Source organism: Anser anser (assembly GCF_964211835.1).
Source record: "Anser anser genome assembly, contig: HAP1_SCAFFOLD_152, whole genome shotgun sequence".
NCBI lineage: Eukaryota > Metazoa > Chordata > Aves > Anseriformes > Anatidae > Anser > Anser anser.
The window spans coordinates 133372-145753 of record NW_028153745.1 but is presented as its reverse complement, the minus strand read 5'-3'; the positions used below and the strand labels follow the sequence as shown (position 1 = coordinate 145753).

General features: G+C 45.8%; 1 long non-coding RNA gene across 1 annotated transcript; it reads left to right on the top strand.

Moving 5' to 3' along the window:
* The first annotated feature begins 724 nt into the window (after positions 1-724).
* On the top strand, positions 725-10070 carry LOC310891566. The gene is made up of 2 exons (XR_014577630.1): positions 725-2434; positions 7462-10070. It is a non-coding gene; the product is annotated as an uncharacterized lncRNA (long non-coding RNA).
* The last annotated feature ends 2312 nt before the right edge of the window (positions 10071-12382 follow it).

Sequence of the window (12382 nt, the reverse complement as noted above, 5' to 3'; positions counted from 1 at the left end):
CTCCTGCAGTAACTGGGTCAATTAAGGGTTGGTTTAAGTGCCTCCTGGTTTTTAAAACTGCTCCCCTGAGCTGCTGGCTCTGCTGCCTGCTACAGCAAATGTTCGGGTGCCATCAGCGTTGCACTTGGGCGTGGGCACTGACCCTGCGGAGGAGAGCTGAGACTCGCGTGTATTGTGTACCCTGCCGCCAGTGATCGTTTTCCCCTAGCAGATCTATTTTGAATCATTTCCCTAAATTTTAGAGGAACTTTAGGCTCTTTGTGCTATGATTTGTGAAGCTGTAGGGGCCCTCAGACATTTGCTGCTGGCAGAGGAAAACCGCTTGTCGAATTTGTTGTAAATACTTTCTGTTTGGACAACAACGCCTGTGTGTGTGTGTGTGCGTGTGTGTGTGTGTGCGCGTGCGTGCTTTGACGACCCCCTGCGACGCCCCAGCTCCGCGAGGGAAGCTTTGAAGCGGCTCTGGGAAAACCTCTGCGGAAGAAACCGCTGCTAGTGACTTGCGGAAAAGGGACTCCACAATCAGTGAGATTGTAAAGTAGGTATGTTTATTCAGCGCTGGGCAGCACGGGAGGTCGTGGGCATGAAGATTGATGACTCTTCCTCGTCACCGCTAGTTGACCTCTTGTCTTTGCACAGACTCAGTTGCTCCTTGGCTCTTGTCCATCTGCAGGACCAGTTTCTCCCAGTTTCTTAAGATAGGCTCACTCTCTTATTAGGAGACTGACCTTGGTAAGGGGCCCAAGGCTTCTTGCTTTAGTTAATTGGCACAATGCACCATAGTTAGCAAAGACGCTAAGTAGCATCCTAGTTTAACGCTGTCAGCGCTCTATCTCTACTTGATAAGATTCTCCTAACTCCCTCTCTCACTGGAGCCCACGCAGCCCTCCGTCCTGCCGAAGGACTTCACGGGGACTTCTGCCGGCTCCGGGTGCCCGCACACAGACAGAAATGGCTTTGAGAGAAAACAATCAGGAGGAGGAGAGCTCAGAGACTGCGGCCGGCTTCGGCCACCTTCCCCTCGCTTTCCCTCTCCGTGTTCAAACCGAGCACTGTTCTGCCGTCAACCTTCGCTGCCTCTGCCCGCGGCGCTGGGCTTTCGCGTGTGCCATTGCTCCTCTACATATTTTATCCTTCCTTTTGTAAGGAATGGTCCAGCAATTCGTGTCACTAAGGGATTTGAAGGGTTAACATCGAGGCCCGGGTCTAGGTGATAAGAGAACAAAGGGGTTTTTAGGGAAAAGTGCTGACTACTGCAGGGGATGTTGCTAGAGTTTCTGAAATCCGGCACAGAGGCTCCCAAACGAGGAGGAAGGGGGAGATGAAGGACAATTGAAGGACAAAAGCCTGAGAGGAAGACAACCAGCATTCAGCCCGAGCAAGCCCCGAGAGACCACCAGAGACTGGTACGCAGGCGCCCCTGGGAGGGGTTTCGGATTCCGGAAACCAATTCTAATAACCCTGCCTCTTCTCGAAGTAGTAATGAATATGTATTAGCCTGGGAGCATCAAAACCAGCCGCCTAACGTAACAGGTGTGCGTCCTGGGGGAGCAGAGACTCCCGGTGATTAGGGAAGCTGAGGCGATTCCAGATAAGAAAGGGTTAAGAATGAAACTATTAAAGGAGAACAGAACATTAGGTGTAGGGCAGGAAACAGATGTACGGACAATGTATCTCGAAATAGGACATATATGGGCAATATATCTCGAACAAGACATTGGAATCCAAGATAAGAAAATAATGAGCAGAAGATTCGAAGAAAAAACAGTCCTTGCGGTTAGGAAGAAAGCTAAATCAGCAGAATCCTGACCAAGGGTGAAAAGTACACTGTGAGGAAGACTTATGGCCTTCCTCTCTGAGACCACCGACCACAGCTCGACGACCCCTGCCCAAGACCACTGAGAGGATCTGCGCAGGCGCAGGACACAAAAAACTGATTAGCATGAGAAGCGAGAGTAGGCGGGGTTAGATAATGAATATGTATAGGCGTTAATAAAATATTAATCACTGTGATGTATAAATTTGGGACGGCTTTTCACTTCGGGATGCACGATAGGCGGAAAGATCCCCCGTGCATCCGGCGCCGTCAATAAAGAATAAATCACTTAAAGAAATTGGATTTATGATCTTTGAATCAATCTGGCGACCCAGATGGGACTTCTTCTCTGTCGGACCGCAGGACCCGCTGGGAACAGGACTCCCTAGGGTACCCCCGGGATTTCCCGGAGGGACTCCTCGACTCAACGGATCACTGCGGAGGCAGACACGGACCCCATCATTGTAAGTGATTATATTCTTTATTTTGGTTTATTTGGTTGACCGGTCAATTGGGGTCGTCTGTAAGTCGGAAAGTAAAAGTTTTCTGCAGGACGGCATTTGGTTTTTTGGAAAGCACTCAGTTGCTGTTGGGAAACAAATAACCTTTGCATGCGAGGTTAGTGTTACGTTGTGTTTAAATGTGGAACTTGACCTTGGCTATTGTCTTTGGGATTTTGATTGTACACTTTATAACGTTACTAGGATCTTGGTGTTATTGTGGAAAGCTGCCGGCTTGTATTGTGTAACAAGAAACATTCTGAACTGTAACATGGGGGGGCAGCAGAGTAGTGGGATTCCAAAGAAAAGCCCGTTGGGATGTATCTTGAGTCATTGGAAAAATATAGGGGGATCCCCCGGTGGAACTGAAAATAAGAAAACGTTGATAAAATATTGTAATCAATGGTGGCCACTTTATAAGTTGGATTGTGAGGGAAATGGCCACTGAATGGAACCTTAAATTATAATACTTTACTACAGTTAATGTTGTTTCTAAGGAGAGAGGGAAAGTGGGATGAGGTGTCATACGCAGATATGTTTTTCACTTTGAGAAACCACCCGGAATGGCAGAAGGAGTGTGGAATTAACTTAGCCCCACAGGATCCTTTGATCCTGGCAATAGAAAAGGATATGAAGAAGGAAGGGGCAGGAAAAATGAAAAGATGTTGTTCGGCGTGCAGTATCGGGCAGAGATGTTTGAAATTGAATGAGTCAGAGGAGAGAATGGAGGATTATGTCCTCCCGCCCCAGATAATAGAACAAGGCGTGGGGGCGAGACCAGGAAACGGCAGAATAGATAAGAAAAATGAGAGTTGGGGGAATGGAGACTTTACCCCGATCACGGCTCAAACCCGAAGTAAGGTCGGGCCCGTTATTCAAGCCCCGTTACGACAGGCTATGGGGGCTAACGGACCAGCTCGGATAAAAGTACCTTTCACAACTGCCGAGTTAGATTCACGGAAGGAAGCTGTGAAAGGATACCGGGATGATCCAGAATCAGTGGCCCGGAGGTTTGAGCTGATTGGAAAGAATTTAGATCCCGATTGGAAAGATATAGAGATAATGCTGGCAGCATTATCGGAAACTGGAAAAGCAACTGGTAATTAAGAATGCACAAACTCAAGTACAGACCCAGGTAACGTCAGTTTTACCTGGAACTGTGGAGGTATATGTGCCCAGAGTGGACCCAAACTGGGACTATAATGATGAGGGTGATTATAGGTTATTAAAAAGATATCAGGAATGGATTAGGATCGCCTTGGAAAGTGCGATACCAAAGTCTGTAAACTGGTCTAGGTTATATACCATAAAACAGGGGCAAACTGAGACCCCGTCAGAATTTCTCGATCGGCTAAGGACAGCAATGCAAAAATTTACAACGATAGACCCCTCTTCTGAGGAAGGTAAAGTCCAGCTAGTATCATTGTTCTTGGGTCAGTCTGCGGACGATATAAGGCAGAAGCTTCAGAAAATGAAAGAGCCGGATGTGAGAGATTTAGAAAGGCTGGTGGAAGAGGCATGGAGGGTATTTAGGAATCGAGAAGGGAATGAGAAACAAAGGCTGGGTAGGGCTATTGCTGCGGCAACTGTTGCGGCCTTACAGAGGCAAGAAGAACCTTTTCGGGGAAAAGGAAGAGGGAATGGGATAAGGGGAAGGTCAGTAAAGCCTCCCCTGAGACCGAATCAGTGTGCATATTGTAGGGAAGTGGGTCATTGGAAAAGGGAATGTCGGAAACAATGGGAGAAGAACAGGTTGATGGTAGCTAGTGTATCTCCCGACCAATGAAGTGGACCGGGGGATTCTACCCTAGCAGATCCGCTGGTTAAAATTAAGCTAGGGAAATCAGGACAGGAAGTGGAGTTTTTAATTGACACAGGAGCGACTTATTCTGTGTTAAACCAGAAATTGATACCAGAGGATGAGGATTTTGTGACGGTGATAGGAGCTACAGGCCAGCACGAGAAAGCCTTTTTCCTAAGGCCTTTAAAATATAAGTTAGGGAAACAGATGGGAATACATAGGTTTTTATATTTACCAGGATCCCCGAAGTCTTTGCTGGGGCGAGATTTACTAGAACAATTAGAAGCGGAAATTGTCTTTGAAAAAGGGAAGGTGGGGTTAAAGGTGAGAGAAGAAAAGCTGATAACCGCGCTAAGCTTAACGCTGATACAAGCAGACCCCATCGGTAAAGTACCTTCGGAGATTTTAGACCAAGTTTACCCAGGAGTCTGGGCTACTGACATCCCTGGGCGAGCCAAAAATGCAGCCCCGATAGTGGTGAGATTAAAGCCAGGGGAAAGGCCAGTTAAGATTAAGCAATATCCCCTAAGATTAGAAGACAGGAAAGGAATTAAGGGGATAGTGGATAAGTTTTTAAAACATGGACTGCTGGTTGAGTGTGAATCTGAAATATAATACTCCTATACTACCAATTAAGAAGCCAGATGGGAAGAACTATAGATTAGTGCAGGATTTAAGAGCTATAAATAAGATCACTGAAGATATACACCCTGTGGTAGCCAACCCGTACACATTACTGACTAAATTAAAAGATAATTTAGTTTGGTTTACCGTACTGGATTTAAAAGATGCCTTCTTCTGCCTGACTTTAGCCCCAGAAAGTCAGAAGCTTTTTGCTTTTGAATGGGAAAATCCAGACTCAGGACGAAAGGCTCAATTGACCTGGACCGTATTGCCGCAGGGATTCAAAAACAGCCCCACGATTTTTGGGAATCAACTAGCAAAAGAGCTTGAGGTTTGGGAGGCCCCAAACACCGAAGGAGTTCTGCTGCAATACGTTGATGACCTTTTGATAGCCACTGAGAATAGGAGCAGCTGCATGCAATGGACGATAAGTCTCCTTAATTTTCTGGGTTTGAATGGGTATCGAGTCTCTCAACAGAAGGCTCAGCTGATTCAGTCACGTGTAACTTACTTGGGGTTTGAGATTTCAGGGGGACAAAGGGAGTTAGGAACAGAACGGAAAGAAACTATCTGCCGTACCCCAGAACCACAGACCATTAAGGAATTACAAACTTTTCTAGGGATGACAGGTTGGTGCCGTCTATGGATTAATAATTATGGACTAATTGTAAAACCCCTATATGACCTCATCAAGAATAACCAATCGAAATTGGTCTGGACGGGGGAAGCACGGGCTGCCTTTAAGAAGCTTAAATTGGAGTTAATGCGAGCACCAGCTTTGGGTCTACCGGACTTGTCTAAACCCTTTTGGTTGTACTCCTATGAGAGACAAGGGATGGCTCTAGGGGTGCTGGCACAGAAGCTGGGCCCCTACAGGAGAGCTGTGGCCTACTTCTCTAAACAACTGGATGAAGTAAGTAAAGGTTGGCCGGGTTGCCTTCGAGCGGTGGCCGCTGTCATCATGAATATACAGGAGGCTCGGAAGTTCACTATGGGACAGAAGATAACCGTGCTGGTATCACACACTGTCTCGGCAGTCTTGGAGCAGAAAGGGGCACACTGGTTATCCCCTCAAAGATTTTTAAAATACCAAGCAATACTGGTGGAGCAAGATGACGTAGAAAGTGTGGTTACTAACATTGTGAACCCAGCTTCTTTCCTTAGTAACGCTCCTGACGAGCCAGTGGTCCACGATTGTATCGAAACTATGGAAACTGTGTATTCTAGCCGACCAGATCTCAAGGAGGAGCCCTTGGAAGACGCGGACGAATCATGGTATACTGATGGAAGCAGCTTTGTGAAACAAGGACAACGCAAAGCAGGGTATGCGGTGACGACCACTCAACAGGTAATTGAGTCGAAACCATTACCCCTTGGGACGTCTGCTCAGAAAGCAGAAATAATTGCCCTTACGCGGGCATTGGAACTAGCAGCAGGAAAGAAAGTAAATATCTGGACAGACTCTAAGTATGCATTTGGTGTGGTGCATGCACATGGGGCTATCTGGAAGGAACGAGGATTATTAACGGCCCAAGGAAAACAAATAAAATATGCTGAGGAGATTTTGAAGTTGTTGGAAGCGGTAAAGCACCCAGAGAAGGTGGCTGTTATACATTGCCGGGGACACCAAAAAGGAACCGCTGACTTCGAGGTAGGGAACCGATTGGCTGACCAAGAAGCAAAAAGGGTGGCCGGATTGGCTGAGGCAGAAGCGCTCACTTTAATACCAGACGGTAAAATACAAACTTTAGGTGAAGGACAGGAACCTAGGTACACACGGGAAGATCAAAAGTTAATTGGGGACCTGGGAGGAAAAGCAAGGAGTGATGGATGGGTATACCTGAAAGATAATAGGGTTGTACTACCCTCTAATTTAATATGGCCTATGGTCATGGCAGAACATAATAAGACTCATTGGGGAGCAGACACCTTATATAAAAATCTGAGTCGAGTCTTGGTGGGAAGAAATCTGTATACTACGGTAAAACAAGTAACCCAGCAATGCAGTATTTGTTTGCATCATAACCCTAATACAGAAAATAGGGTAAAGTTCGGAATAATCAGTAAAGGAAACTATCCAGGACAACAATGGCAGATAGATTTTTCAGAACTGCCAAGAAAAGGGGGGTATCGATACTTGTTGGTTTTGACAGATACTTTTTCCGGGTGGCCGGAGGCTTTTCCCTGTCGAACCAACAAGGCAAGAGAAGTGGTTAAGGTTTTACTGAATGAGATAATACCGCGTTTCGGAATTCCGGCAGCAATGTCCTCAGATAGAGGCTCTCATTTTTGTGCGCAAATAGTTCAAGAAGTAAGTAAGGTCTTAGGGGTAGACTGGCAACTCCATACCCCTTACAGACCACAGGCAAGCGGACAAGTGGAAAAGATGAATCATCTAATCAAACAACAAATAGCCAAAATAGGGCAAGAGACTAATTTATCATGGCCTCAGTCTCTCCCTTTGGCTTTACTTAGAATTAGAGTAAAACCACGGACAAAGGAAAATCTAAGCCCTTTTGAAATATTATACGGAAGACCCTATCAGTTTTTGTTCAGCGGGGAGGACCTGACGCAACTGGGGTCGGGATACTTGTATAATTATTTAATAGGACTCCAAAAACAGTTGGATCAAATATCTAAAGTTGTCTCAGGAACCAGGGCTAGAGGGCTGGACCAACCAATCCACCCCTTTAAACCTGGGGATTATGTGTATGTAAAAGCATTTGCAGGTCGCCCTTTGGAAGAAAAGTGGACGGGACCATACCAGGTGCTGCTGACAACACATACCGCCATCAAGATTAAGGAGCAAACGGCCTGGATCCATTATTCGAGAGTGAAGAAAGCTCCAAAAGCCCCCTGGAAAGTAACGCTGGGTGACGGTGAACTGAAACTAAAGTTCAGTCAAGCGAAATGAAGACACTATGGTCAGGAGTATTTAGTAATGTAGTTAGCAGAAATTTAGTTAACAGAATTGTTTTATTTCTGTGGCTTATAGTTGTAATTGTGATTCAAGAATTGGAAGGTGCTTCTATGATGATAGAGAATGGTGGGTGGCCTTGGTCTGAAGCCGTAACCACAGAGGATAAGAGCATTAATGGAAAGTTAGCTGTTGTGGTTATTTGGCGAACAAATGGTGATCATTTACATGCATTATCAGAATGGCGAAATTTAGGGGAAGGGTGGATACACCAAAGAACTGTAGGGGACGAAATTGAAATAGGGTGCCGTATGATTAATGGAACAGCCCACGAGAAAGCAACGGGGATTTTAGTAAAACCGACTTCCAAAAGTGGCCAACAAGAAGGTTGTATCCGCCCAGGTAAATTAGATTGTTGGTATAATTTTATATTAACACAGACTGTAGCAGTTAACTGTTTTTGGACTAATAATGGTCAAAAGCTCGAGATCAAGGAAGGCGAGAGCCTCATGATAAATTTTACAATATATGCTATACTTCCTACAACAGTGAGACCCCCTATTGCACTTCCTTCCCCTACAACCTATGCCCAAGCCCCAGTCAAGCTGGAACCCAAAATTTATGAAACAGGCCCATATGTAGTAAGGAACACAGGCCAACAACAATTGTTATTTAATCCAGAATGGTCTCTCAAGCGTGTTGAATTGCTAATACAAATTAACATCTCAGCAGTTCAACCAGCCTGTTCTCCTTTCCTAAAGACATCATTAGAAGGCTGGACAATATGGTCACAAAAGCAAGTACACCTCAGGGGCAGAACACAAAGAGACTTAACTGGAATGCTAGGAACAGGATTAGGAGTTTTAAATGGAATTGATTCAGAAATACTAATGAATAAGCTAGCCACAGCAACAAGCGATTTGACAAAACTAAAACAGCCCCTGCAATCATCCTTACTGGCATTGGGAACTAGCCAATGGCAAGTTTCAAAGGTGTTACCAATATGGGAAAAGGCTGAAGACCAGGACCACAGACTAATAATAGATGCACTTAGTATGGCGCAAGATAATGTATCTTTAGCTCTTAGTTGTATACAGGTACAGTTATGGATGCAGGCAACGGCTGCCTTGATCATTAGGGAAGGAAGTGAAGGCATTTTTCCGGCTGAAGTCCGAAAGATTGTTTGGGACAATGCCAATGATTTTGAAAAGAAGTTCCAATCTTGGTGGACTCTGGTAAATTTTACCTATGATCCCATTATTAACATGGCTACTGCCTTTGTGCTTACTATACGTAATGCTACAGTTTATGTTATCCACCCCATTGTTGCACTAGGGTTAAATCATGAGGAAACAGTGCTCTATCCTTCGGAGCATAGAACCTGGGCCCGGATGAAGAACGGGAAATGGCAGTCTGTGAATCTAGAATCATGTGTTACCCGGGAACAACAAGGATTTATTTGTGAGAGCAACACAATTGATGCTCAGGATGTCTGTCTTGACACTGAGCAAGGTGTTTGCCACTTTGAAATTCATCCAAATACTAGTCAAAAGACTGTGCTTGTATATATTGGTCAAGGCTGTGTGTGTTTAAGGACTGCTTGTGCTTTTGTAGAAGTAGATGAGGAAAACATAACTCTACCTAGCAAAAATCACTCTAACTTTTGTATTTGTAACTTTGTTAGAATCATCGGGTGTGATTTTTTATATTCAGCACCAGTGGTATCCCACCAGTTGATCAAGTCCAACAACACAATGTATCACAAGTTATTACCCACACCTATTGGGATGAACCTCACGCTAGTGAAGCAATTACTTAAACACCAAGACCTGATCAAAATTTTAAAAGGCATTCAGGAAGATGGAGAGAAGACTTTAATCACTGTCCACCATGATACAAAAGAAATAAACAGAGTTTTGCAAAGAGTAAAACAAGACACAGATCATAGCTGGTGGGACAAACTCTTTGGATGGTCGCCAACTGCAACTGGGATTTTGAACACATTGTGTCACCCAATTATTGTTCTATTGATGTTAGTTGGTATAAGTTTAATATTATCTTTTGTAATACTTGTTTGGAATTGGAAATTGTTACAACGAATGGCAATATTAGCTTCCCTGACGAGAGTACATGGCAAGGTATTGAGGGATACATATCGTAGAGGCTGGGAAGAAGAATTTTTGTATTCGGAAAGGTCTCTACCGACATAGAGGAAATATAGAAACAAACAAAGGTTCTGTATAAGATTAGTAAGGATAACATTTCATGGGGCTTTGAGGAAATATGGAATAAGTTAACCTCATGGTTACCCAATTTTCAATAGTTAGAACAAGTTTTTACTGATCTGGTTATGTTATTGGCAGTAGGAATATTTGTATGTATGTTACTGCGATACTGCTAATGATAAGGGCATGCAATGCAAAAGAATTTGCATGGGGAAAAGAAAAGGGGGGATTGATTAGGGAAGCTGAGGCGATTCCAGATAAGAAAGGGTTAAGAATGAAACTATTAAAGGAGAACAGAACATTAGGTGTAGGGCAGGAAACAGATGTACGGACAATGTATCTCGAAATAGGACATATACGGGCAATATATCTCGAACAAGACATTGGAATCCAAGATAAGAAAATAATGAGCAGAAGATTCGAAGAAAAAACAGTCCTTGCGGTTAGGAAGAAAGCTAAATCAGCAGAATCCTGACCAAGGGTGAAAAGTACACTGTGAGGAAGACTTATGGCCTTCCTCTCTGAGACCACCGACCACAGCTCGACGACCCCTGCCCAAGACCACTGAGAGGATCTGCGCAGGCACAGGACACAAAAAACTGATTAGCATGAGAAGCGAGAGTAGGCGGGGTTAGATAATGAATATGTATAGGCATTAATAAAATATTAATCACTGTGATGTATAAATTTGGGACGGCTTTTCACTTCGGGATGCACGATAGGCGGAAAGATCCCCCGTGCATCCGGCGCCGTCAATAAAGAATAAATCACTTAAAGAAATTGGATTTATGATCTTTGAATCACCGGCGCATCCAGCGCTGCTTGCTTGCCTCTATTCGTTTAATAAATTGTAAACTTTGATTGTAATCCTATTTGGATTTATAACAGCCATTTATAACACTTTCTATATTTGTATTTTATTTAAGGCTGTCTTGCCCCCCTCCCCCCCCAGCCTCGCTGCTCGCCAATAAAGCTGGCGCAGGGGCTAAAGGATTTGAAGGGCCTGCTTGTACACCTAAGGGATTTGAGGGCCTGCTTGTACACCTTTGGGGACTGCCTCTTTTGGGGGGGGGGGTGGTGTTAGGAGCTGCTTGTATACTTTTTTAGGCATTCCTCTGAGAGGGGGTTGGGAGCTTCGTGTATACTGGGGGGGGAGGGCCTCCCTCGAGGTGGAAGGGGAGGGGTTGGAGCGTTTCTACACTGTAGGGGCCTGCCTGTACACTTTTGGGGCCTGCCTTGGAGGGGTTGGGAACTGCTTGTACACCTTTGGGGCCTGCGTCTGCGCGGGGCGGGGGGGGTTGGGGGGTTGGAGCTGGTTTTAACCTTTCGGGCTTGCATCTGGAGGGGGTTGGGGCCTGCCTTTGGGGGGGTGGTTGTGAGCTGCTTGTATACTGTAGGGGCCTGCTTGTACACCTTTGGGGCCTGCGTCTGGGGGGGGGTGGGAGCTGCTTGTACACTGTTAGGGCCTGCCTTGGGGGAGGGGTTGGGGCATGTGCCTTGGGGGCATGGGGTTGGGAGCTGCTTCTACGCTGTAGGGGTCTGGGTCTTGGGGGGTTGGGGCTGTTTGTACACCTTTGGGGCGTGCCTCTGGGGAGGATGGGGAGTTGCTTGTACACCTTTGGGGCCTGTGTCTGGGGGGGGGGGTTGGGGCCTGTGCCGGGGGGGTTGGGAGCTGCTTGTACGCTCTAGGGTCCTCTGGCAGGCTTTGGGGCCTCCCTTTGAGGGGGGCAGTTGGGAGCTGGTTGTACACCTTTGGGGCCTGAGTCTGGGGTGTGGGGGCTGGGGCTGAGGCCTGGGGCCTGGGGCATGCATCTGGGTGGTGGTGGTGGGGGGTCCAGTTCATGGGGGGGGTGGGTTGGGAGCTGCTTGTGGACAGTTGGGGTCTGCATCCGGGTGTGGCTGGGGCCTGCTTGTAGACTTCTGCAGCCTGTGTCTGGTGTTTGGGGGCTTTTCTGTAGTGTTTGGGGATTGCATTTTGGCTTTGGGATGTGTCTAGAGCTTCTGGGGCCTAGCTGTAGTGCTTGGGGCCTGCGTCTGGGGCTTTTCTGTAGCATTTTGGTAGCGTGTTTGTGATTTGGGGTCTGTATCCAGGGTTTTGCCTTTTTTGTAGTTTTCAGCTTTGTGTCGGTTTCTTTGTTGGTTGCCTGGGGTTTGGGGTTTGGATCATTAGTCAGTGTCATTAGCGTCGGGGGGTTGATATGAAGGGTTAGGGTTGTGGTTAGAGTTGTTAGGGTTAAAGAGAATAAGGATTTTAGGGTAAGGGGATCAAGGTTGTGGGAATAAAAATGTTTTTGCACAGAGTTACATCGTTTAGAGGGAAGGAAGGTGGTATTGATATATGCTTGCAGTGATAAGAAAGCTTAACAGACAACCTTGTAAAATGCAGACAACCAGAATCCTTAGAGCAATTGGGTGGAAATCACGGTGTAAGAAACATTACCACCTCAAAGAGGAAAACAGTCAAGAAAAAAATAAAATTGACTAGTAACAGGCCAGCAG